At 56.8% G+C, this 26,449-nt stretch overlaps 1 protein-coding gene across 1 annotated transcript in view; it reads left to right on the top strand.

The window, feature by feature from the left end:
- The first annotated feature begins 1,082 nt into the window (after positions 1 to 1,082).
- SGMS1 (sphingomyelin synthase 1) overlaps positions 1,083 to 26,449 on the top strand; it is a 283,588-nt gene continuing 258,221 nt past the window's right edge. Inside the window, exon 1 of the mRNA XM_060643002.3 lies at positions 1,083 to 1,337. The gene's annotated coding sequence lies outside the window, so the exon portion shown is untranslated. The remainder of the gene's footprint in view (positions 1,338 to 26,449) is intronic.

Raw genomic sequence — 26,449 nt, forward strand, 5'->3', positions numbered from 1 at the left:
GCCGAGGCAGGGCCCGAGCCCAGGCCGGGAGGGCGTGGCGGGGAGGACGGCGCCCGCTCGCGCCCGCGGTCCGCCGGCCGGAACATGGCTGCCCCCAGCGCCGCGGACAGTCACGTGCCCAGGCGCTGCCGCCGCCGCCGCCGCCGCCGCGCGCCCCCTCCCGCGCTGGCCCAGGGGCCGACCCCGCGGCAGGCGCGGCCCCGGACGCCTGTCCGCCACGGGGGTGCCGCGAGGGCCGGCCGAGGACGGAGGGCCCCGCGCCGCAGGCCCCCTCTCCGCGTCGCCCGCCTCTCACCCGGGCGCGGGGGTCGGGCTCTCGGAGCCGGGGAAACCTTCCTGGGGGCGACCTGCGCCAGGTCGGGCTACTGGGCATGCGCGCTGCTCCCGTCCGAGTGCGGCCGGTGTCCGGGTTTTCCCGGCCCCTCGGAGCGGCGGCAGGGGCGGGGCTCGGGGCGGGGCGGCCGGGGTCTCGGTCCCCGCCCGGGGCCTGCGCGCCGCGGGCTTACCTCGCCCCCACGGGCTTCGCGGGGTGCCCGCGGGCGGCCTTATTGTTCGGGGCGGTGGGGGAGGGAGTAGTGAGACCCCGCACAGAGGTGTGACTAGGGGTCGGAACGTAGGAGCCGCCCTTTCTTGTGATCAACCAGGGGTTCGTCTCGGGGTCGGGGGGACAGAATCTCCGGGTGGCTCGCAAACTCGTGTCCCCGAGCCCACCTGCGGAACGGCCGAGTTTGCGTTCCTTGGTCTGACCAGCTCCGGCTCCGCCCCAGGCAGTGTGCCCAGCCCGACCGTAAAACTCGGCTCCGTTCCGGTGTCACCGAGAGACACCCCCCCCCCCCCCCGCCCTCCCCCGGGCGCAGGCCGGGGCCCTTCCCCCGATTCCTGGAAAGTAAAGTAAGGGGCCACGCCCGCTGCCCCTCGGGGCGCAGCCTGGCCCGGGTCCCGCACGCGCCCGCACGGAGCCCGCCGACCCCGCCCTCCCGGCCCGCTCCCCCCGCCCCCCGGCCGCCGCGAACACCCGGAGCCGCGGATCGCGGCGCGCGGAGAGCCGGGCCGGCGCGGGCCGCGGACTGGGCATGCTCGGCAGCCCGGAGGCTCGCGGTGGCAAGTCGGAAGCGTTCGCACCAGCGAGGCAGCGGCCCGGCGGCGGCGGCGGCGGCCACGGGCAGGACGGAGCGGGCAGGGCCGGCCGGGGAAGGCTGCGGTCCCCTCGCGCACGGCGAGCCGGCCGGAGAGCGCGATCCCGCTGCGGAGCCCCGACGCTGCCCTGCCCCGGATTTTGGTGCGCGGCGGGGGGCTCGGAGAGCGGAATTCCGGCGGCAGCTGCGACTCCGGTGCAAGTGAGCCGCGGGGCGGGGGTGGGGTGGGAGCGGCGATCCCGGGGGGGCCGATGGGGAGCGGCGTGCGGGCGGCTCCGGGGCGAGGGGGCGTGAGTGCAGCCCGCGCGGACCCGCGCGCGCACCTGGCTGGCACTCCCCCCGCGCCGCAGCTCCCGGGGGTGGGCGCGGGTCTCGGCCGGACGGGCTGCCCGCGGGGCTCCGGGACCCGGTGGGGGCGGCGAAGAAGGCGGGGGCGTCAGTGGGCGCCGTTCGGGGGTGCTGCGTGCGGGCTGGAAGGCTGCCTGTGTCGGGTTGGGGCGAGCCGAGGGTGGCGGGCCGGAAGGGCCGGGGGGCGAGGCGCCTCGTCCGGTGACCCGGCGGGGGTCCGGAGACCCACAGGGCCCGACCCCCAAATCACGGCCCCCACCCCCACGGCCCCGGGCGGCGGCGTGACAGATGGCACCTCGGGGCCCCGATCGCAGCGTTGGTCAGGCGCCCAGGGTTTCGGGGTCCCCCTCCCCCGCCGCGGCCCCTCGGTGCCCCCCGACTGCTTAACAGGTGGGATCCCCTCCCCTGCGGAGTGAGCTGCTGACCCCAGGCCGCAGAGCCGCCTGCAGGTTCGGGGGCGGCCCCCGCCGGCTGAGGGGGAACTGGCCAAGGCCTGGAGGAGTCGTCAGCGCAGTCGGGACTGGACAGTCCCTCCAGGACGCGGCTGTCCCCGCGAGCGAGGGGTCCCTGCGACCCCGAGGCGACTGGTCAAGGGCAGGGCGGCGACGGCGTGTGGACCCAGGCGGGGGGCTTGCGGCCGCCGGCGGGCCGGGCTGGGCGTCCTGGTGCAGCCAACGGATTCAGGCTGGCGCGTTCTGGTTAACGCCTGTTTCCCTCCCGGGAGCCGCGAGTGTAAGTCGTGGCCGGAGGGAGTGAAAGGGATCCGTGCCGGCGCTGCTCAGATGTTTCTTTTCACCTTCAAGCAGAGCCGACTTCGGCGGCGCACGCCTAGGAAACCAGGATCGAAGGCTGCTTTGTGAAAGGGAAGTTTATTTTCCGTGCTGGGGGTCGGCCCGCTGTTTTAGCTCCCTTGACATTTCCCTTCCTGGACCTTTCCAGCTGTTTGGACAGGTTACTTTTCTCTCGGATGACGGGGTGTTTCTGGTTGGCTGCCTGGCCGTGGAGCGGTGCGCCTGTCAGGGTGTGCCGTGAGCCCCCCCCCCCCCCCCCCCCGTCCCGGTCCCGGTCCCGGTCCCGCGGGGAGGTCTCGGTGGGCAGAAAGAGGGGAGAGGCGCTGGGGACGTCGCAGGTCGGTGGGAGTTGCCGGGGAGGCCGCCCCAACAACACCAGGGGGTCTGGCAGCCGCGTGGGCCTGTGCTGGAGGGGACGGGGCTGCGCGTCTCATTGGTTGGGTAGGATGTCCGCGGGAGAAGCCGGGCGGAGGATGGGTCCCTGTCTGGCCAGTGCTCCAAGGGAAGCCCGGGGATGTTTGGTGATTCAGCAGGTGGCAGCCTTCCAGCTCCGAAGCCCTGCCTTGGCGGAGCCAGCTAGCCAGCCGGCAGCGGCAGCAGCTCGTGCCCTCCCGTTGCAGGCTCCAGCTTTGAGGGAACCTCCCCCCCAGCAGCTCCGCTTGCCTTATCTTGCTTTGGGTCTGGAGGCCCTGATCTTTTGGTTTTCTTCACGGTTTCTCTTCTTGGAGGCCTTGCGGCTCTGTGACCTGCTGGCTAGCAGGAGGTGGCAGCTGGCACCTTGCACAGTTTAAGTAGCTAGTTATTCTGCAGAAAATGATAGCAATATGTAAAGCAGGGAGTCAGTCTTTTCCTTCTATTTCTGCTTCAGGCTAGAAATTTACATTTTTAATAAAATGGTAAGATACATTTCTGTAGCTGTTCCGTGCTCCTAGTAAGCTATTGAAAATATCAGTAAGCATTTTTTTTTTTTAAAAGAAATTAACATAAGGGATGGATTAAGCTGACATTAAAGGGACACAGTTATTAACACAGTATCTTATTCCTTCGAAGATCGCAAGCGTCTTGCACAGTGTCTAACTTGTCGCTGCCTGATAAATGCTTATTCAGCTGGAATTAAAAAAAAAACAACAACCCATAACAGAGGCTTGTCATTAAGTTTTGGCACTTAAAGAACTTTGTTTTCTTTCTATTTTGTTTAAATGTTTATTTGTTTTAGAGACACAGAGAGAGAGAGAGAGAGAGAGAGAGAGACACGGACGGAACGCAAGTGGGGTAGGGGCAGAGAGAGAGGGAGACACAGAATCCCAAGCAGGCTCCAGGCTCCAAACTGTCAAGCACAGAGCCTGATGTGGGGCTCAAACCCACGGTGTGTTGGGGGGGGGGGTCACTGAGCCACCCAGGTGCCCCGAGAACTTTGTTTTCATAAGTCGGAATTGCCTTCGTTGACCATAGTCACTCAATTTTACCTTGAAAACTCCACGCTTTTCCTTTTTTTTCCCTAGTCAAGTCCGTTAATTTTCAAATTGTGGCAGATCCTGTATTCTGCTGGAAAAATAGGCACAGGCTTTGCTCACACATCTCGTGAAGATCTAAAGGACCCCTACATACTGCTATCATACGTTTCTTAAAAAACTGAAATGTACCCCCGCGGCGTATCCAATATGCTTTATGCATGAAACTTTATTTTACGCGAAGCATTTCAGGAAGACTCTCTAGAATTCCTAAACCTTTACTCACCATTGAAAAGTGCTGCTATGGAAAGGACAAAACCGTGTTGGGGACTAAAGATTCTGGATTGTTGGCGCAGGGGTACGATCTCCCTGGGCTTTTGGGGGAGGCGGGCGTGTTGGGCCAGCTCAGGCTTATGCTGCTTTTTTACTTTCCTCTGCTTCTTCCTCCAGTTGTCCATCCGGTTCTTTCCCTGAAGTCACACATTCCTGGCAGGGGCTTGCTTGCTTAAAGCCACTGCCAGAGCATCTTTTGCATTTTCTCACATAAAGTCAGTCAGTGGTGATCTTTATTCTGATTGTTCCCTCCGCATTTCCACCGCTTTGTGTGGCCGAGCTGTTCTGTGGCCCTTGGGCAGAGCTGCGCCCAGTGTGCCCTTGAGGGGGGCAGGACAGATCATGGATGGCTTTTTCTTTGCCTTTTCTTGATGGTAGCTATAACCAGTGTCTTTGGAAGAACTGTTCATGGCATGCCTGGTCCTGAAGGTTGTGGCCTTTCAGTGACAGGCTCTTGGTCAGCAGTATAAAGGGTCATTTATCCAGAATCGTGGCCGCAAAGTTTGTCACTTGCCAAGTTAGTCTGTCACCGTCTGAATGTGGGAGCTGGGAAGCCCAGGGAGGTGCGGGAAGGGACGGGGAAGAAAGGGGGAGAGGAGGGTTGTGGGCCCTGAACGAGGCTTGGGCTCTGGTTCCAGTGGAACAGAAGTGCGTGCTCATCAAGTGTGGCTGAGTCGTGGAGGCTTTTTACCTTCACAAAGAAGCTGCTCCCTGCTTCCCCCGCAGAGACACCCACACACGGAGGGAAGACACAGGTGTGGACACACACCCCCCGTTGCCGAAAGCCGACCGCTCAGCCCTGTTGAGCAGCGAATATGCCAAAGAGGGGACTCCAGGGCCCGGTAGCCGGCTGGGTTCTGGGGGCCGATGCCGTAGAAAGATTCCCCCTCCCCCTCCGAGTGGAAACCCCTGGGGGCTTCCCCTGAGGCCACCATTGTATGGACCTCCTTCCCTGCTTTTCCACCTTCCGGCCTTTCTCAGTTGTTGGCACTGGACCCTCTCCTGGGTGAAGTGGCTTTCTCCTATTTTTTCCCTTCGTGTCTCCTCGCAGCGCCTCCCCGCCACAGGAGCGTCCTCTCCCGGGTGTGTCCTTGTCGAAGATGTTATTTTGTGCATGTGTCTTCAGCTGACAGGAGCGGGGCCGTGCGGTGTAGATTTCATCTGGTGTCTTTTTCATTCAACGTGAGCCTTTTTATTAGGGCGATGTTCAGACATTTACAAAAGCCAGAAGAATTTCATTCGGCGCTTTGTCGGTGAGATCTGTGTTCGTGTTTGGCTTGGCTGGTGCTTTGCTGTCATTCGCATGCCCTGCCCGCAAGCATTCGCTCGTTTTTTTACTCTTTGCCCTGGCGGGGGACACGCAGCCCGCTCTCCTCCACTCGAGCAAAGCTGTGATGAACATCCTGTATGCTCTCTTTAAAAGATGCAGGTGACAGCCTCTGGAGGGTGGTGGCTCTCAAAGTCCACACCCAGCAGCAGCAGCATCACTTGGCCGCTGCTAGAAATGCAGATTCTCAGGCCCCAACCTAGGCCGGAATCGGAAACCCCTGGGGGCAGACACCGTCAACTGGGGCTTCGACCTGCAGGTCTGGAGATTGTGATACTAGGGAAAGTCTGAGACCCTCTGCCGCGAGGGCGGGTACGTGAGTGCGTGCGGGAGGGGAACGACCGGGTGAAAGAGAATGGCACACCTGTTTTTACTACGTGCTGCCCAGTTGTTCTCCAGGGGCTGAGCTGGTGACCCCCCTGCCCCCATCCGCCATGTGGGTGCCAGACGGTTCCTGATCCCCCACTGCCTTGACAGGGTTCCTTTTAGCCTTCTTTCTAATCTTACCAGTATTGGGGGGCCACGGTGTGGGATCTCGTCGTTTCACCGGGTATTTGTATAATTTCTTCGTGAATTTGAGCGTCTTTTAATATATCTGTTAGGAGGGGCGCCTGGGTGGCGCAGTCGGTTAAGCGTCCGACTTCAGCCAGGTCACGATCTCGCGGTCCGTGAGTTCGAGCCCCGCGTCAGGCTCTGGGCTGATGGCTCGGAGCCTGGAGCCTGTTTCCGATTCTGTGTCTCCCTCTCTCTCTGCCCCTCCCCCGTTCATGCTCTGTCTCTCTCTGTCCCAAAAATAAAAAAAAAAAAAAAAAAAAAAAAAAAAATATATATATATATATATCTGTTAGGCTATTAGTGTTTGTTTAACCAGCTGTGGTCGGTTTCTCTGGTGTTGATTTGCAGCTGCTTCTTGCCTAGTCTCGACTTGCTGCCTGCCTATCCACTTTGTCAGGGGTCACTTTCAGAAGTTTTTGTTTTGATGTAGCCCATTCCTTTTTGCCCTCTGGGGGTCCTTACCCCAGGGTCGCAGAGATATTCTGTATTTTCTTCTATCAGCTTCCTACTTTTATGTTTCACAGTCAGGCCTTTCATTTGTTTGAGGTCTATCTTAACATATGGCATAAAAACGGAATCCAGTAGTATTTTTTGCCTTCCCCATTTGGTGAGCCAGTGTTTCCCACGTTATTAAATACTGTGTCTTTTCCCTTAACATTTTAATGGGAGAACGTGGAGCCACCTGTGTCATACTTGGGGTTCCCGCATGCGCACACAAGCCTATTTTTAAAACCTTATTGAATGAGAATTTACACATGACAAACTACACCCAAAGTGCGCCATTCGATGAGTTTTGGCAGATGTGCATACCCGTGAGACTCGCGCAGTCCAGAGCATTTCCATCACTCCCAGCTTCCTGTGGGTCCCTTGCAGTCCAGCCCCCACTGTGTCCCCAGACGCAGGCAACCACTGATCTGCGTCCTGCCACTGTGGCTTAGTGGTTGTATCTTCTAGACCTTTATATAGATGGAACCCTAGAGTGGTACTTTTTTGTGTATGGCCCCCTTCAACTCAGCATACTGATTTTTTAAAATCTTTTTTTAAGGTGAGGCAACATAAATATACCTTAAAATGTACCATTTTAAACCATTTAACCATTTTACCGTTAGGTGGCATTTCGCACATTCCCGGTGTTGTGCACCTGTCACTGCTGTCCACCTTCAGACCTTTTGGTCACCCCACGCTGAAACTCTGTTCCCATCAAACTCAGCATAAGGGTTTTGAGATTCTTCACAGAGGTCTGTTTTGGGGTGTTCTAGTCTATACCGGTCACGTATCTGTTTCTTTGCCAGGGTTTTAGAGTTTTGCAGTGTCACACATGGCAGGGTGAGCCTCTCCTTGGCTCTTGTATCTTGGGCCTTGCTTATCTGTGGACCTCTGTTCTTCCATATATGCTCTGGAATGTTCGTCAAGTTCTTGACCAAGTCCTGGCAATGGGACTCGCCTCATGGCGAGAAGTGGCACATGTTGTATCTTAATACTGTAATTCTATCCATGAACATGGTTATCTCCTCTTTTATAAACGACTTTTTAATAGAATTTAAAATTTTCTGTCATGGTGATTTTTTCCCCCAAAGGTAATCTGTTGCTTGGAGGGCGGTCCCTTAGTCTCAACGTTTCATGGGGGCAGAGTCCGGGCTTTTGGGATGGATCTTGTTTCAGTCTCCATTCTCCATTCAGCAGCCTTGAGTGATGTGAGTGGGTCAGTCATCTCAGTCTTCTTGAGGAAGGAAGAGTCCCTGGGGATCTCTCCTCCACCTAGACCCCTGACAGCCTTCCCCTGGGGCTTCAGAGGCTTGCAAGGGAATAATGTGGGAGATGCAGGCTTGCAGATTTTGAAACAGAGTTGCTGTTCAGTGAATGTTGTGTGAGACGTCCCCTGAAGCTGGCTTTAAATAGGTACACTGAGTACTTTCGTCCTGCTTCTTAGGGACTGGTACCCAAGAAGTGTCAGGAAAGCAAAGTGAATCAGCGACCAGTGAACGGGGCAACACCACGCTCCTGGTCTACACACGCAGAGCCCAGATTCCACCTGGTTTTGTGGGTTTCACAGAAACTGTGGTTACTTCCAGAGACTTTGGCCGTCCCGTGGGGGAGAAAGGATGAGAGAACTCTGGGTCACGGATGGTGGAGAATCAGGGGTGAGGCGGTGTGTGGGGGCGTTGGGGGAAGAGAGAAGGGCTGTGCTGTGAGTTTTGACTTGACTCGGCTAGAATCGGATCAGAGGGGAGGGAAGGACGGGGACCCCAAGCGTGCTTCGCCAGCGTTTCTGTCCAGGGCTTGGAGGGCCTGGCATCGAGCCCCACGGCGGTGGGTTTTGTGCCTACGTTTACGTGTCTCAGAATCACTTCTTTGGGGAACGTGGTACCCAGTGGCCGGTGGACGCTTAGCTAACTAGCAGCTTTCTGTCAGCGAGCGGAGTGGTGTGGGTGCAGATCGTGGCTTTACCGTATGTGGCCTGGTGTGATATCCAGCAGACCCCTCACAGCGTCCTGACGGCGTAGATTATCACTTGTCGGGCGCCTGGTGCCCGGCCCAAGTTGATCACAAGGTAGATGTTAGCTTCTCTTAACGACTCCTTTTGTTACTATCTGTTGCGTTCGTCCCGTATCTCCCCTGAGGTAGGTCTGCCCTCGTGCCCGGAGTTGGGTGGCTTCCGTCCAGAAGGACTGTCGGAGGCACGGTTTTGTAGCCTGGACTTCCTCTGTTGACTGCCAGGCTTGCACGGCTTGTAGACACCTCTACACTGGAGCCAGGTGCTGTCTGTGTGGGTCCCACGTGACCTGCATCAGGGTTCTGGAACCGAGTGGATGGAAGTCAGGGGGCCGTTAGACCTTTTGGCAAAGGTGTGTTCATCCTGGGGACTCACATCTGTTGAGGCCTAACCGCGTGGCCAGGGACCGTCGAAGCCCTTGACCCCCTCTCCTGGGAGATGGACATTATTATCCCTTTTTACAGAGGAGGGCAGTGGGGCACAAGTAATTTGCCCATCAGAGTGGGAGGAATGCCGTTTAAGGAGCTTCATGTCTGGGGCCGTTGCCAGCTGGTAAAAATGGCCAGAGTGGCCATGGTGGGTAGCCATGATGATCACGTGAGAGTTGAGACACACAGGGTAGCCCAGCGGAGCAGTCCCATGACCTCGGAGGTTTATCAGCCTACACAGAAGATTCCCAAATTTTGGTGTGTGTTAGAATCACCTGGGGGCTTCCTGGAAACAGCCCGGCACCTTCTGTGCCTGACGTGTTCCCGAGTGACGCTGATGCCGTTGGCCTGGGGACCTCTCTTGGACAACCCCTGCTGTCAGAGAGGGGCCGGCTGTCCTGCGCCCCCGTTACAGGCAGGTGGGGAGATCGCAGATTCCGACATTTTAAATGCTTTCCACGTCGTGCAGCAAAGACTGAACTCACATGGTCCTGTGTATCTAGGCCAGCAGAGGGGTGTCTGAGCCCGTGCAGAGTAGACGTTGGCTCTCTGTCCTAGTGCGTGTTTCTGACGTGGCCAAAGTGGGTGATGACCCAGGGTGGAGAGAAAACCCCGGGAGGGCAAGTCAAGACTCGGGAGAAGCGTGAAGCGCCGTGTCGTGTGTCCCATGTTCGGGAGATGCCCTGACGTGCTGTTACTGTGTTGTCTCCCCCCCCCCCCCCCCCCGCCCCCATTCGCTCCCTGCCGTGGGCACGCGAAGGCTTTGTGTCCATCATTTGTCCCTTGGGGAAAATTTAGGCACAGAGAAATTAAAAGTGTATGAAGATACATATCCTGATGGTGGAGAGACAGAAGATAATCTTATTTGACCGGACTGATTGTGTATCTGCGTCCAGCTGTGTGAGGTCAGGGAGCCAGCCTGTGTCCGTGCTCCGTGTGGCCCCCACATGTCCACAAGGGGGGGGGACTGCTGTTTTTACAGCAGAAGTTTTCTGTTCGCCAGCGAGGCTGCATTTCCTCTGTCGGAACAACGTTGCACATACAACCGTGGAATGAGAAATTGTTAGATTTGAAAGATTTTATTAGGAAATTGGGGCTCTGATTGTAACTCGGAGAACACATAAGTAAATCGTATTTGGGAAGACGACTTTGCCCAAGCTAGTTGTCCGGGCTCTGCTGGGGGCCGGAACCTCCTTGAGCCTGGAGACCCACAGAGGAGCGAGCTGTGGTCTGGGGTCCCTGAGGGCTCAGTGCGGGGACAGACACGCGGACGGATCAGTGCCATCCGCAGGAGGTGCCCCCAGGAGGCGGTGGGGGGAGGGGCCCCTCCTCTGGGCTCCCTGTGCTCGGCACAGGGGGAAGGTAACCCAGACTGTAGGGTAGTGCACACAGCACCAGACATGGTGGGGTTGGGTTTTCTTTTCTTTTTTTCTCTTGTTTCTGGGGCTTCTGTGTTCCGTGCGGGACCTCCGGCAGCAGGGAGGGGTGTGGGAGGAAGGGTGCTGCGTGGTCAGCCGGCCAAGGGGAATCAGACACCGAGTGGCACTTCGCAAGCACGTAGCGAGTCATAGTGGCACTTGACAGCTTGTCTTTAGAAAATGTGGGCGCATTTTATGGGGCACCTGGGGGGCTCAGTGGCTTGAATGTCTGACTCTGGGTTTCAGCTCAGGTCGTGATATTACGGTTTGTTGGTTTGAGCCCCACATTGGGCTCTGTGCTGGCAGCTCGGAGCCTGCCCTCTTCTCTCTCCCTCCCTCTCTCTCTCTGCCCCTCCCCCTTTAAATAAATAAACTTAAAAAAAAAATAAAAATGTGGCTGAGTTTTAGCTATCTGCTGGAATGTAAAACCTGGAGAAGATTAACGGTTTCTATCCAAGGCACATCAGCGTTTTAGTGTCTTTATTAGAAATGAGGGTTTATTTGATAAGCCCACAGTTTTTGGCAGAGTTCTAAATTCCACTTTCAGTGTGTTTTCTTTGGTTTGCGTTTCTCATTTACGTCGCCTTCGCCTTCTCCCCTTTCCCCTCCCCACTTCCCCAGTCCCCTTGCAGGGGGACCTGCAGGCCAGACCTCCGCCTGCCAGCCCGGGCTTCCTGGCCTGAACGGAGAGCTTGGCCTGGCCGAGCCTGGTCCTCTGGTCCCAGGTTGCACGACCCCGGAAACACTGGCTCGAGAACCCCACCGCAGCCAACGTTTGTTATCCTGTTAAGAGAAGAGAACCTTACTTCAGTGCCGCCTTCCCCGGTCCCGTGTAGTTGTGTGTCCGAACCACTGTATGGACACAGCAGTAAGTGCCGGACTCCGCGGCTGTGCCCCGCGCTGCCCTGGCCCCCAGTGTCTCTGAAAGGTACTGGCGTACTGTGTGCAACCCCAAAGGGCAGGGCCGCGGTCCTGAGTCCCAGAGGGGGGTGGGTGGAGACTGTCCTGCCAGGCCAGGTGGCCGGAGTTCCCCAGAGCCGCAGGCTCAGTGAAGTCCCCGGGGGGAGGAGTACCGTCCTGCGGGTAGGGTGGGGAGCAGAGCGTCCTGAGTCGTGGGGGTGGCAGCGGAGGCCAGAGAGGTGGCTGGGGGGTTGGGGAGCTGACAGTTTGGGCGGCAGCCTGAATTGGGGTGGGGTGCGCTTGGGGCCCCGGAGAAGTGGAGCCGGCCCCTCCTGAGGGCCACAGAGGGCATGGCAGGCCACCGTGCAGGAGGAGAAGCCTTGGGACCAAAAGGGCATCACGAGAAGCACGCTGTGGGACAGTCCGTGGCCTCCAGCTGGAGCGGAGCCGCTGCCCTGGTCACCCGAGACACAGCCAGTGGGGATGGGGTGACTGGCCGCCTGGACACATCTGTGGGGCCATCGGATGTTCCTGAGCCACCGTGTGCTGGTGCCCGACCGAGGGGCCTTGCGGTGACGAGAACTGGGAAAGACAAGGACCCGGAGCCTGGATTCTGAGAGCGTTGGGGGAGTGACAGGGTGGTGGACTGGGGTGGAAGGCCTGTCGGGGCACAGTCTCCCGTGTGAGATGGGATTCGCGGCTCCTGCGTCACGGTGTGGTCAGGTGAGCGCTCTGGGTGCGTGCCTGCGGCGGTCCGTTTTCCTGGGACAGGGCAGCAGAAGCTGACCCGGACGGTGCTCTCTGACAGAGGGGGTGCGCCTTCCTTCTGCCCACCGGGTGCTGTCGCCCTGACACGGTCATCTGTGCCCAGCCTGGTGGCCATGGACCATTGATTTTTCACCACGTGGACCATTGTCCTTTGGCTTGTGTTTCTTCCGGATCTGATCCCAGAGCCTGACCGGTCCCCGCCGGCCGTTAGCTGAGCCTGCTTACCCTGAGATCCCAAGTGCACAGAATGTTCTGTGTTTGTCATCATCTTTTTTTTTTTTTTTTAAGTTTATTTATTTTGAGAGAGACAATAAGAGTGGGGGAGGGGCAGAGAGGGAGAGAGATTCCCAAGCAGGCTTCACACAGTCAGCTCAGAGACCCACCCGGGGCTTGAACTCATGAGCTGTGAGATCATGACCAGGCCCGAGGTCAGGAGTCGGGCTCTCAACCGACCGAGCCCCCAGGTGCCCCGTGGAAATCTTCACAGGTGGCCTCGGGGTGTGGCTGGAGCCCTCCCAATCCTGGATAGCAGCTTAGCATCCTGGACAAGGCTAAGGACGGGTGCGAACACACCGGTCTCTGCCCACTCGGAGCTTTCCAGGTAGTGGGTTATGCGCAGTGATGGAGTCGGTGACCGTGGAGTGGGCTCTGTGCTCAGGCCCAGCCTGCCCAGCGCTTCTTCGCGGCCCTGCCAGCCTTAGGCAGGCTGGGAATTTCACATTTGTTTCATGGCCGCTGTTTGTGTAGCGACACCTGAATCCCTTTGAAAGGCCTACAGAGTTACCAGCCATTGTGCGGGCCGCGTTCCAAGTTTCCACGGGGCCCTGGACGTGGCTTGCTTTCCTCTCCACTGATTTTAGAAGCGGGGGCAGGGTGGTGGGGACTCACGGGGGCTTCTCGAGCCCCATTTTGATCATTTGGTGAAGGCCCTGGGAGCGGCCCCAGGCTCTTACTGGGGTCCATGCAAGGGTTTCGTGAAGCCGCCGAAATCGTACTTAGCATTTTGGGTGTGTGCATTTTTCTGGGGAGAGGGCTAAAGCTTTCATTAAATCCACCAGGAAGATCTCTGAAAGGTCCACTGTTTGTTTTTTTTTTAATGTTTATTTATTTTAGAGACTAACAGAGCACAAGCGGGAGAGGGGCAGAGAGAGCTGGAGACAGAATCTGAAGCAGGAGGCAGGCTCTGAGTCGTCAGCACAGAGCCTGACGTCAGGAACTGGTGAACCATTAGATCATGACCTGAGCCAAGGCGACACTTAAACAACTGAGCCACCCAGGTGCCCCTGAAAGGTCCACTTTTAAGAAAGTGGATAAAAAGGTACAGTTGTATGATTGAGCATCTTTATCACTGCCCTTCCCCTCGTTAGAGGGGCTGGTGAGAAGGGACCAGCTAAGGTGGGGGTGGACACATGCTGGGAGCCTCTTTGTGGTCATAGGGGACGTGACGTTTCTGTGTCTTAGGGGTGGGACCCGGGGCAGTTATTCCTCTGAGGAAATGAGAGAAGCAAAGTGACAGCTGGTGTCAGGGAGGACCAGCCCCCTTAGAGGGAGAAGGGGGCTCATCTCGGTGGAGCCACAGGAGAGCGGGAACAGAGCCTGGAACAGGGACTGGTGCCTCTGAGGGGCACCAAAAATGGGTCTGTGGATGTCAGAGGCATCTGTTTTAGGGGAGTCCTCCGAGAAGTCCTGGTCGTTCACGCGAGCTGGTGACGGTTGCCCTTCGAGATAAGGGCATGCAGGGTGGCTTCTAAGCGGGACGGCACGGATGCCTCCCTGCTGTTTGATCCGGCAGTCCTCCTTCCAGGAGTGTATTCTGAGAAATACTCGAGACCCCCGTTCGTCCCAGCTGCGGACCGTAGCGAAAAGTTGGAAGCCAAATAGCCGAGGATGGCAGGGGGGGGGGGGGGGGGGGATTTCGGCAGAACGGGCGGTGTGCGCCTGCGCAGTGCAGCACGCGCCGCCCTTGGCTGCGATACCCAAAGGTGTGCGCCTCTTCTGGGGAAAACCCGCCGCGCGCAGGTGCCGCCTGGTGGCCGCTCGGGGCCGCTGACCCGGCACTGAGCCCGCGGACGCCGCCCCTGCCCTCAGCAGGCCTCTTGTCTGCCCGGCGGTAGGTTAGCTTTCCTACGTGCTCGTAGGGGGACGATGGACGGAACGGCCTCCTAGCCGGCCTCCGTGCGGTCGGTCCTCTGTCTACCCGTTGTTAGCTGCAGCCGGCGCCCGGGAACGCCGGCTTTCTGGAAGGTCGGAAGTCAGTCACGGAGGTGTCTTCCTGATGATGGCCCGCTGTTAGCCCGCCCTCCACCCAGGCTCCGCCGTGCTGTCTGTGGACCTCGCTCGCCAGCTCGCCTGGCGTCCCCTCTTGTTCACTGTCCCGTCTTGGGCCCCTGACGCACCGTCGTCCGGTGTTTGCAGCCTCGTGGAGCTGCCCTCCGTTCCTCTGTTTTAAGCCCTTTGTGGGAGGCTGGCGGAGTCTGGGTGTCCTGCCTTCCCGTGGCATTTTTCCCGACAGGCAACAGCCACGGCCACTGCTGTCACCCAGGGATGGCTGTTCCACGCAGACCTGTGGTAAGAACTAGTGTGCAGTTCCCGTGGCGGACCACACCGGGCTGCAGTGGTCAGTCCCTTCAGGTGAGGCCGCTCACCGTGGTCTTTGGGAGTGTGGCTGGCTGTCACGGGGCCCAGGCAAAGCGGAGGGGTGTCGGCCGGGTCTGGCAGCTGCTAGAAGGTACTGCGTTCTTTGCTGGCCTCAGTGAGCAAGGCTGAGTGAGGCTCTAGGTCCACAGACGGGGAGGTGTGGGCTCTGCCCTCGGGAGCACTCCAGGGAGGAAGGCCGAATGGGGCGCTGGGTGCAGGGACCCCGGGGGTTTGGCTGGCCCATTCTGGAAGAAGGTCACTAGGCGGGCAGGTGTGTGAGGGCATGGATGCAAGATGGGCCACGGCCACCAGGGCCACTGAATGCCCCCCCCCCCCCCCCGAGTCTGGCTACTGCAGGCTTTTCTGCATTGGCCTTAAAAAAATGTTTTTTTAGTGTGTATTTACTTTTGAGAGAGAGAGAGAGACAGTGAGAGCCAGCGCAGGAATGGGGGAGGGGCAGAGAGAGAGGGAGACACAGAATCCGAAGCAGCCTCCAGAACCGAGCTGTCAGCACAGAGCCCGACGCGGGGCTCGAACCCACGAACTATGAGACGATGACCTGAGTCAAAGTTGGACGCTTAACAGAGAGCCCCCCAGGGGCCCCCATTTGCCTTTTAACCCAGGTTTGGTTTTCCTTTACAAAACCTTTTTCCTTCCTTCTCCTTCTCCTCCTCCTCCTCCCACCCCCCGTCCCTCACTGACCTTTCTTCATTTAGAAAATACGTAAGCAAAAACAACATCATTATTCATAATCTGTCACCCGTCGATAGCCGCTGTTGTCATTTGGGCGTCCATCCCTTCCGTCAGCTTTATACAAATACTGGGTGTGCGCTGAACGAACCTTTTGGCCGAGTGCCAGCAGACGGGGTGTTAAAAGGACCTGTTTTGCCAAAATGAAATCTCAAGTGTTCTGGAATTGGCTTCTGGCACGCAAGTAGAGATCTGAAATTTTATGGAAATCGTTACAGTGTTAAGATTGTAACAGCACCGTGGCACAGGAAAGTTAATTTCTTAGCACGTGGCGTGTGTTCAGGGTTGTGAACGTTCGTGGTGCAGGGTAGGTAACGACTCAATGGGGCGGAGGGGCCGCAGGGCTGTATTTGTTTTTCAGTCATTCTTACTGTTTGGGCCTGCCGTCAGTGTCACACACGAGGAGGGGAAGCTCGTGTCCGGCTTGCTAAACTTTTGTCACGTCACGGCCTCCTCTTCCACCCCTGGACCTGACGCTTTCCGTGGTGACGATGTCTCGGGTTGTTGGGGCGGCCCCTCCCCCCAGCGCTCTGCAGTGCTTGACAAAGAGTGGATCTGGACGGTCTCAGGGCACAAGTGACATCGCCGCCTTCGTGCAGACTTTTTCCTGGAACCGTACGTGGCTGCTGCCTTCACACGGCCAGTGGGGAGAAAACCGCGTCGTTAAGCCTTGGCTCTGGAAGCGTGGCGTGGAGAGCTGCAATTGGCTTTCAAGATACCCAAGCTGTTTTGCAAATCTCCCGTCTGCATCTCGACTTCCACTGCCCGCCCGCCGGTGTCAGCGTCTTCCCTGGAGACGAATGACAGGAGAGTCTGTGCACAGGTGGCATGTGAGACATACCTGCTCGCTCAAGACACCTCGGTTTCGAGCTACGGATGCCATGAAGTCAGTGAGCTTGGCCTTTGATACCGTCAGTAAGCATGCTGCGACGACTCCGCTCCCTGCAGAACACCGTGTCAGGATTTTACTCACGCAGCCTCTGGCATCAGGTCATAACCAGCCATCCCGTCCTGCCTTTGAGCATCTCGGTACATCTCTGGAACGTGCTAGGTACATAAGTACTTACGTGAGTCGTAAGTACGCGTCACGTAGTTTGGGTTTGGGTGGGCGAGATTTTTTATTCTAAGACTCCCTGGGAACGGGCGCCTGGGTGGCTCAGTCGGTTGGTTAAACATCAGCCTTTCTTTTTTTTTTTTTAATTATTTTTTTAACGTTTATTTATTTTCGAGGCAGAGAGAGAGCATGAACAGGGGAGGGTCAGAGAAAGAGGGAGACACAGAATCTGAAACAGGCTCCGGGCTCTGAGCTGTCAGCACAGAGCCTGACGCGGGGCTCGAACTCACGGACCGTGAGATCACGACCTGAGCCGAAGTCGGATGCTTAACCGACTGAGCCACCCAGGCGCCCCAACATCAGCCTTTCGATTTTGGCTCAGGTCATGATCTTATGGCTCATGGGTTCGAGCCCCACATCGGGCTCTGCACAGACAGTGCAGAGACTGCTGGGAATTCTCCTTCCCTCTTTCTCTGCCCCTCCCCCTTGCTCACGCTCCCTCCCTCTCTCCCTGTCTCTCAAAATAGATGAACGTAGAAAAAAAGATTCACTGGGAATGCTCACCAGCATTTGGAAGGAATCTTCCGATATTACCAGTAAATACTGGAATGGTGTGCCTGGTTCACCTTCCTGATGTTGCCATGCGGAGTGGTGAGGTCAGTGGTCATACACCAGCTCGGGGATCCCGGGAACACCACTGGAAGACGCATTCTGCCCTTTGGCCTTCCAGATAGAAACCAAAGATCGGGTTTTGGCCAAGTGTGGAAACTGAAGACAGCTTTGGTGGATCCTTAAATATACAGAGCAGTATATATTTTATCTGTATAGGCTTCAAGCATAACGTTTCTAAGATGTGACTGAGAACGTTCCAAATCTATAATTGCTTTGAAAGAGTACAAACATCTTTTATTTATTTTGTTTTAATTATCGTAAAATGTACATGACATAACACTTACCACCTTAGCCATTTTTAAGTGCACAGTTCAGCGGCATGAAGTACGTTCGCTTTTGTACGCAGCCGTCGGCCTCGCCACCGTCCGCCCCCAGGACATCTTTGTCTCGGCGACTTGAGACTCTGCGCGCAGCAAACACTGGCTCTCCATTCTCCCCCCCCCCCCCCCCCCCCCCCCGGCCCCTGGCCACTACTCTTGACTTTCTCCGTCTGCGATTTTGGCCACGCTCGGGACCTCGTACACGTGGAACCTGTGGTTCCCTTTCACTTGGCGTGATGGTTTTAAGGGTCAGCTGTGTCGTGGCAGACGTCAGCGTTCCTTTCCTTGGGAAGGGTGACCCATACTCCACATGTGCACATAGCAAACTCATTCATCTCGTCGCGGCCCCTTGGGTTGCGTCTGTGTTTTGGCTGTTGTGAATAATGCTGCTATCAGTGTGTTTGAGGCCAACGTCTTTAAATAGGCTTTTTTTTTTTTTTTTTTTTTTTTAAATAAGGAAAAACGTAAGCCTTCTCGTCATCAGTTTTACCGTCGAGCTGCTACATTACGTTTGGGCAAGGAAATGCCTGCCTCCTGGACCCATGCCACCAAGTCCTTTCAACAGTGTTTAGCTGACGCGTTCGTATTTGCCTGAGGTCAAGAGAGCAGTTTCACAGAAGGGGGGGGGGGTCCCCGACTTACAATGTTTTGACTTCTGGATGATGTGAAGGTGACGGAGAAACCGTACTTGGAATTCTGGGTTTGGATCTGTTCCCCGGGGCTGGCGAGATTCAGCACGATCCTCTCCCGCGGTGGGGCCGCAGCCTCCAGGCAGCCCGCCGTCCCGAGGGTCCACGACCGACACGCTGACGACCATCCCGCACCCGCACGGCCGTCCCGCTTCTCACCGCAGCACAGCTCTCCGTCAGTCACATGAGGCCGTCGGCACAGTGTTATCCGACGGGCTCTGTGTTACGTGGGTCTGTGCACCTGCCGGCTAATGGAAGTGTGCTGAGCACGGCTGGGCTGAGCGACAAGGTTAGAGGCTTAAGGGTGTTGTCAACTTCGGTCAGGCTTATTGGGGCGTAACCCCCGTCAGTTGAGGAAGAATAGTCCATGAGAGCAGTCTTGCCGGTGAACCTGGCGGCAGCCGTTAGTGAGGCCTGTCTGCGTTCTTGGGAAAGAGCCTGCTGTCTTCCTGTCTTCCGCGGCCATCGGTCCCTCCCATGGGCGCTCAGGAGGGAGACCCGGCTGTGGCCCCGGGCCCCCAGCTCAGCCTGTCGGCCGTGGCCAGCACAGTCCTCGGCAGCCCTTTCTGGACTGCAGGTAATGATTTATTTCTTCAAGCACTCTGCTCGGCCGTGAGCCTGTCTCTGGCAGCCCAGGGGTTTCTGTGTGGGCCCAGCTGTCTGGGAGGGGGCTGGGCTGTCACCGTGTGCTCCCGGCACACGCTGGGGACTTACATGCGTATGCCTTCCTGAATCCGTGTGGTTGGGGAGGCCGGATAGAGGACACGGAGCAGCGGCTGGTCCCCCTGCCCCGTTCGGGGGTCCCCTGGCCGGGGCCCACCATCATCCTGCGGCGACACGTTGCGCACTGGTTTTGTTTTCGCAGAGACCCGGGAGATTGAGGTTGGCTTCCTGTTTGTGGTGAGAGAAAGGATCTGTGTACCTTTCTAGGCTTGATAAGAATCAAATATGACTAACCGTGGAATCAACAGCGTCACTCAGGTCTGTTTGCCCGCCTTTTCTGAGGGCGCGGATGTGTCTGAAGAGGGCGGCCCATCCTGGAGTTCACGGACTGCACCGTGGACTTCGTGTTTCTAGTGAAGTCTGTTTTCCTGCCAGAGGATCTCTCTGTTGTTCGGTCATTTTTTAGCATCTGCCTCGGTCTTTTTTACTGATGGACGTGTGTGTGGGTTGCACACTTGTGGGGTGGGTTTAAGAGGAGGCCTTGATTTAAATAGGCGACGTGGAACAGATTACCTGCGTGTTTGATACTCAGTCACACAGTTTACGGATGTAGTCGGTCACTTTGGCAATCAGTCAAGTGTTCTGCTCCAAAGCATGACCGTAACGCCGTCTGAGTTAAGTTTTTGGTTCAACGAGCCAGATACCGTCAGCGATACGTCTGTGGGAGAAACGATAATTGGGGTCCTTTTGTACCGTTAGCACTTTGAGCGCAGCCGACTCCTGCAGCGCCTCAGATACCTGCGCACACGGCTGCCGCTTCACGGGTGACGGCCGGACGCGGGCGGGGTCTCTGCGCCTCGGCATCCGCTGCAAGCCCTGGTTGTGGTGGCGAGAACGTGGCCGAGGTGCGGCGCTCCTGCCCGCGTGTCCCCTGATGGACCGCTGACACCCGGTGGTGGGTGTCTTTGCCCCTGCTGGGGAAAAGCGGCCCCCGCCCTCGGGGAGGTGAAGATCAGAAGAGGAACCGCAGGTCGGAAGCTTCCAGACTGTTTACGTGCACGGGGTGTGCACTCCCGCTCTCTGCCCAGCCGCTTTCATCCGCACCTTCCCTGAACTCTCCACTGAGATGGCCGCCCGACCTCCTGCTCCTCCTCCTCCTCCTCCTCTTCCTCTTCCTCCTCTTCCTCCTCCTCTTCCTCCTCCTCTTCCTCCTCCTCTTCCTCTTCTTCCTCCTCTTCATCCTCCTCTTCATCCTTCTCTTCCTCCTCCTCTAGGAGGAGGACCTCCTTTCCTCTTCCTCCTCTACCTCCTCCTCTTCCTCCTCCTCCTCCTCCTCTTCCTCCTGTTCCTCCTCCTCCTCCTCCTCCTCCTCTTCCTCCTCTTCCTCCTTTTCCTCCTTTTCCTCCTTTTCCTCCTCCTCTTCCTCCTCCTCATCTTCCTCCTCCTCTTCCTCCTCCTCTTCCTCCTCCTCTTCCTCCTCCTCTTCCTCCTCCTCCTCTTCCTTCTCTTCCTCCTCCTCCTCTTCGTCCTCCTCTTCATTCTCCTCTTCCTCCTCTTCCTCCTCTTCCTCCTCTTCCTCCTCTTCCTCCTCCTCTTCTCCTCTTCCTCCTCCTCCTCTCCTCTTCCTCCTCCTCCTCTTCCTCCTCCTCCTCCTCCTCTTCCTCCTCTTCCTCCTCTTCCTCTTCCTCCTCTTCCTCTTCCTCCTCCTCTTCTCCTCTTCCTCCTCCTCTTTCTCCTCCTCTTCCTCTTCCTCTTCCTCTTCCTCCTCTTCCTCTTCCTCCTCCTCTTCCTCCTCCTCCTCTTCCTCCTCCTCTTCCTCTTCCTCCTCCTCTTCCTCCTCTTCCTCCTCCTCTTCCTCCTCTTCCTCCTCCTCTTCCTCCTCTTCCTCCTCCTCTTCCTCCTCCTCTTCCTCCTCCTCTTCCTCCTCCTCTTCCTCCTCCTCTTCCTCCTCCTCCTCTTCCTCTTCCTCCTCCTCTTCCTCCTCCTCTTCCTCCTCCTCCTCTTCCTCTTCCTCCTCCTCTTCCTCCTCCTCTTCCTCCTCCTCTTCCTCCTCCTCCTCTTCCTCTTCCTCCTCCTCTTCCTCCTCCTCCTCTTCTTCCTCCTCTTCCTTCTCCTCTTCATCCTCCTCTTCCTCCTCCTCTAGGAGGAGGACCTCCTTTTCCTCTTCCTCCTCTTTTTCCTCCTCTTTTTCTTCCTCTTCCTCCTCCTCCTCCTCCTCCTCCTCCTCCTCCTCCTCTTCCTCCTCCTCCTCGTCCTCTTCCTCCTCCTCCTCCTCCTCCTCCTCCCCTTCTTCCTCCCCCTCCTCCTCCATGGAACCACCCTCCTTTCACTGCCTCTTCCCTCCTTGGGTCTTCCAGCTTCTCTTCTCTTCCCGAGGGTTCCTTCTTGGCCTCCTTCCTTGGCACCTGTGCCCAACTCATACGTGTAAATGTCCCCTGAGGCTCTCCCCTCCGCCCTGGTGATGTGCACGCTCACGCAAAGGGAGCCGGCCCCTCTCTTTGAGGTGCGGTCTTGTGGGGAAGTGGGGTCCGGCTGGGAGGGGGCTCTGATTAATTGCTTGGTTTTCATTCAGAAAGTTCCTTACCGTCTGGGCGGCACGGTCGGAGGGGTGTAGCCCCTAAAAGTTAAAAACTTAGACCGTGTGGGGTCAGTGGTGGGCGAGGTACACAGCATCTCTCATTGGAGACGTAGAACTCTAGGGTCAGAAATACCGGTGTCGGGGAAATGCGACCTATCCCGATGATCCGTGCTCCATTTCCAGGATGGTTACGGTGACTCCTGCTGGGATGAACGCCAGCATGTATTTCAAGTCTTATGCTGCTCTTGGTGTTTGGAAATTCAGTAAATACTAAAACCTCAGCCTGCTCACACACACCCCAGCCTGTCCCGTTCGTCTGTCTCCGTGTAGAACACAAGTTTTGCACACAGGTTTGCTGTCAGTTACATCTTTAAGGTCCCTTCAAACGATTCGGCTGTTCCATTTAAAATTTTGTGCAGTATTTCTGTCTACAGAGGATGGCACGATTTTCTTTACCGCTCAGTGTTCTTTGTTGCCTTGAGTTAACCTTTGGAGGTGCTGTTTCTGACACTGTAGATCTTAACCGTGTGATTTCTTGGACTTTTTTGTTTCTTAATTTACGGAACTGCCCGGCGGTGATTTTGTCGGCTTCGCTCATTTGCGGAGCGCGGAAGTTCCTGGGTGGTGTGTGAGGGAACACGAGGTGTGCCGGGTGGTACGCGTCACAGCCACGGAAATAAAACCAAGGCTTGTGATTGTTGGCGAGGCGGGTGAGGGTGTTTGCACTTCTGCACTGCCGGCCACCAGCCAGGGGATGTTGGTCAAGGTACTCGCATTGTGTGACTGTTGATTTCCTCACCTATAAAATGGGGACAGTAATGCCCGTTGTACCGATTTGTAAACCATTTGTGCGTAAATGCCCAGCGCGCGCTCGGCGTAAAGTGAATGGGAGTGGTTGTTCCCGGGGCTTCCTTTGGAAGTGGTTGTGGGGGCACCTGTGTGGCTCCATCATGGAGCATCCGACTCGTGATTTCAGCTCAGGTCATGATCTCATGGTTGTGGGTTCGAGCCCCACGTTGGGCTCTCTGTTGATGGTGTGGAGCTTGCTTGGGATTCTCTCTCTCTCAAAAAGCAAAAACAAAAACAAAAACACGTGGTTGTGGGGCACCTGGCTGGCTTCATCGGTGGAGTATGTGACTCTTGATCTTGGGGTCATGAATTTGAGCCCCATGCTGGGAGTAGAGTTTACTTAAAAAAAAAAAAATCTCTTCCTTTATTAAAAGAAAAAGAAAGCGGTTATGTCTTTGTGTTATTTTCTTCTACTGTTTAGCATTACAGAGGATACGGTGGTAGAAAGAGGGAAGTCTTGACTCACTTGAAAACCTCATTCTATTTTTTGATTGCATTCATATCGTCTAAATCTGTGTGTTGCCATCTTTTGTTCTGGTCGCTTTTTCAGTGCTGGAGCACGATGCTAAAAACAAAATAGATCACAGTAAGATTTTCTCTGTCTTGAGCCCGTGAGAACCAATGAGAGTGACCAGCCAGGTCTTTGCTCCCGGAGTGGTGGCTTTACGTCTCTTTCTTTCTCATTTTTGAATGTTTTTATTATGAAATATTTTAAACATTTAGAGAAATGTAGAGAATAAGGTAACGAACATACATACCCAGCCCTCAGTTTTATCAAATATTTTGTCTATTTTATGTGCTTTGGTTTGTGTGTGTGTGTGTGTGTGTGTGTGTGTGTATGTATGAATTTTTTTTTTTCAAGCAGATGTCCCATCTCCATGGGAGCATATGTTCCGGGGCTGCGCTGTCCTCTCTGGTGCCCAGGACAGTTCTTGGGGAGTGGCAGGCTCCACGTAAACACTGTGTGTCCTTCTCCAGTGGCCTCCCCTCCCCACTTCTCCCTACGGTGACATCATCACAGATAGCCAGCCATGGAGGACGGGAAGGAATCCTGGCTGGGTTCAGCCAGTGACGCAAATGTGAGCTAAACACGGGCTGCCGTCAGGGGACTTTGAATGCCCTGACACAGGGTGCGGCAGACGAATTCAAAAGGGTCCCCTGTGGAAACCAGGACCCTCTCACTGCATGTGCAGAGCCATAGACGTGGTCTTCCGGATGAACTAGACAAAGTGGAGATGGGGCCGGGACAGGCGAGCCGGAGCTCAGCCGTGGGGACGGTGTCCCTGGGATTAGAAGTAGGTAGTTCATCAGGAGGGAGCAGCAAGAGAAGAGCCAGACCACTGAGCCCTAAGTGTATAGATGAGCAGTAGTAGGCCCTGAATGTAGCACTAGAACATCCTAGAAGAAAAGCTGACATTTCAGAAACGGGCCATCCTGGGTTCAAGTCTAGTTCCTCTCTTTCTGGCTGTGTGGCCCGGAGTAAGCCACCTGCCCTCTCTGATGTGAGGTCCATTCCTGCTTTGGCTACCAAGAACTTAAGAGTGTGGAATTGCGTTTTCACCGGGACATGGCACTGTTTTCAGAGCTTCTCTTGCCCACGCGGGTCAGACGTGTGCGCAGCGGGCTCACCTTGCCCAGCACACGTGCCCTCCCTCCGGCGTCTTGTGAAAAGACCGTCCTCTCTTCAGTCATCAGGGCAGATCCCGGGACCACCCTCAGTTCCTTTTCCATTACCCCCCGTGCCCTGCCAGTCACCAAAGAAAGGTCATGTGGTGTCTGTCTTACCTCTCGCACGCGCACCCCGTCCTGCCTGGATTGGCTGTAGCTGTCCGCTTCTGCCCTCCCTCCACTCCCTCCGTCCACTCTCCCTCCCGACGGCTGCCCAGTACCCTTCCCACGGTGGCCTGCCCAAGCGTGCTCCTGTGCCCCCAGGACAAGTCCTGCATGCCGCGTGTGTACCTCGAGTGTCTGTGCTTTGTCCTCGTCGCCGTCAGCCACCCTGCCCCTGCCCTGCTGGCTCTTCGCTGCCGGGCTCTGTGCCCGCACGAATGCCTTCCGCTGCCCTCGTCTGTTTCGCCTTCCTCTGGGGTCTCCTGCGTGCGCCCCGTCGGCCGCCCGGGCCTCGCTCCTTCCCCCGGGCTCACCGAGCGGGCTGCCCGCGGGCGCAGCCTGGGCTGTGAACCGACCCTCATCCTTCCTAGCGCCTCGCATGGTGTCTGACCCCGGGCGGCCCTCGGGAAGCACGAGGAGAACGTCAGAGGGTAAGAGAGGGCGTCTCGATCCTTCCGAGACCACCTGTGTGCCCGTGCCCCGTCCAGCCTGCTCGGGGGCCCGGCTGTGCTGGAGGAGGAGCGTTTGGTCGACGTGGAAGAGGCAGCTGGGATGGGAGCGAAGGGGAACTTCGAGCCGAGCAGGGGAGGCGGTGGCAGCGGGAGAGACGGACTTAGGGCCCGGTCCCTGCCCTCGTGGCTCCTCTTCCGTAGCCGGCACAACCGGCTTGTGTCCGACGGCTGTGTCCACATGTCCTGCTCCACGAGGAGAACTGGCAGAGGGAGTGACGTCGGAGAAGGCTTCCCTGTAGGAACGGGGCAGGAACGCCACTCACTGCCCCAGTCTCCCTTCCGTCCTGGTCAAGCGCCCAGCCTGGCAGGTGTCCCTGGGGCGCTGATGCACCTTCCGGGGCCCGCCCTGCGCGTGGAGGCAAGCCGTAGTTCAGTGGCCACGTCGGGAGTCTCTCTGGCCCCAGGCTCGCTCTCTGCCTCACGAGCGAACAGGGGGACAGGGGTACAGTCTTAGTCATTGTCCGTCGTATTCATTCTGTTCCGTTGAATCCTTTGGACGGGAACCGGTTCCTTCCCTTCCAGAACTCTGGAGTCTGTGTCAACCTCCTCAGGACCAGAAGATGGCTCACCAGCTCTCAGCAGCCATGTTCTGAACTTCCAGGATTTTCTACATGTTGAAAATTGCTGCCTCTGAGGCGGGTTCCTGAAGGGAGACTCTCCCTCCGTGTATTATTAGATTCTCGGCGCCTAGCAGCAAAGATGCGGCCAGACTGACACTGGGAATGCAGTGTTTCCATATCCTGACGTGGAAAGGCAAAACAGGACACCAGCTAGAGACACCCCTGCAGCTGGTGACTTGTCTGGGGCAGCCCCTCACCGCACGGGGCACTGGGGAACCTGTCTGGTCTCGATTGTCCTCACCTCCTCGACTCAACCCTCCAGCGTTTGATCCTTGACGTGTCCCGCCTCTCTGTCTGCAACCTCTCTGTACCCCGGTCCCGCCCCCACCCCCGCTGTCCCACCTTTCTGTCCCCCAGTCCCGCCTCCCTGCCCCCTCCCTAGGAAACCGCTCTTGTCTTGGCTTCTGTCGTGGGAGAGGGGGGGTGTTCTGCTCCTGTTCCCGTCTTTCCCCCGCAGCTGGCTCTTTCCCCACCGTCGCTCTGCCGTCCACACACGTCAGTGGTTTTCACCCTATTTTGTTCCCTGATGGCATTGGTGCGGGAGCCTGGCTGTTTTCCATACCTGGCGATTTCTGCTTATTTGCCTGCTGTCTCCCCAGCCTCAGTGGCTTGAGGACAAACTGACCTTAGAATGTTTGTAGTGGGAAAGGGTCTTCACGACCATTTGCTTTGTTGTCTCGCTTTAGGATTGGGTAAACTGAGGCTCAGGGAGTTGATGTGGCTTGTATCATTTGACGCTGTCATCCTTTGATGAAATCAGACCAGAAACCAAGGTTCTTGACCCCCTGTACCTTGTAGAGTCTCTGTGTTGATTCTCCTGTACCCTTACTGTTAACCTTGGCCCTCACACATCCCTCCACCCCCAGAGCAGAGGTCAAATATCTGTTCACCCAGACCTACCAAGTTTTTATATGATTAAAAATTTTTATTCAATTTTTTAAAAAGTTTACCAGCAGTAAAAATCACTTTTTTGGAGGATATAGTTCTGTGAGTTTTAACGCATGCATCGATTCACGGAACCACCACCATGAAGAGCGTAAGGGACGATCCATCATTTCTCAGATTCCCTGGTGCTGCCTCTTTGTGGTCAGACCCTCCCCATCCACAACGCCCAACAATGCCGACCTGTTCTTTGTTGCTATCGTTTTCCCTTTTCTGGAATACCCTGTAAAGTGGGATTGTGTCGACTATACTCTTTGAGACTGACTTCTTTCCCTTAGCATAGTACATTTGAGAGGCATCCATGATGTGTGCGTCAACGGTCTGTCCCTTTTTTATTACTAAGCAGCGTTCTGCTGTGTGGACGTACCACAGTCGTGTCTTCCC

The sequence above is a fragment of the Panthera onca genome, chromosome D2 (genome assembly GCF_046562875.1).
Source record: "Panthera onca isolate mPanOnc1 chromosome D2, mPanOnc1 haplotype 2, whole genome shotgun sequence".
Taxonomy (NCBI): Eukaryota; Metazoa; Chordata; class Mammalia; order Carnivora; family Felidae; genus Panthera; species Panthera onca.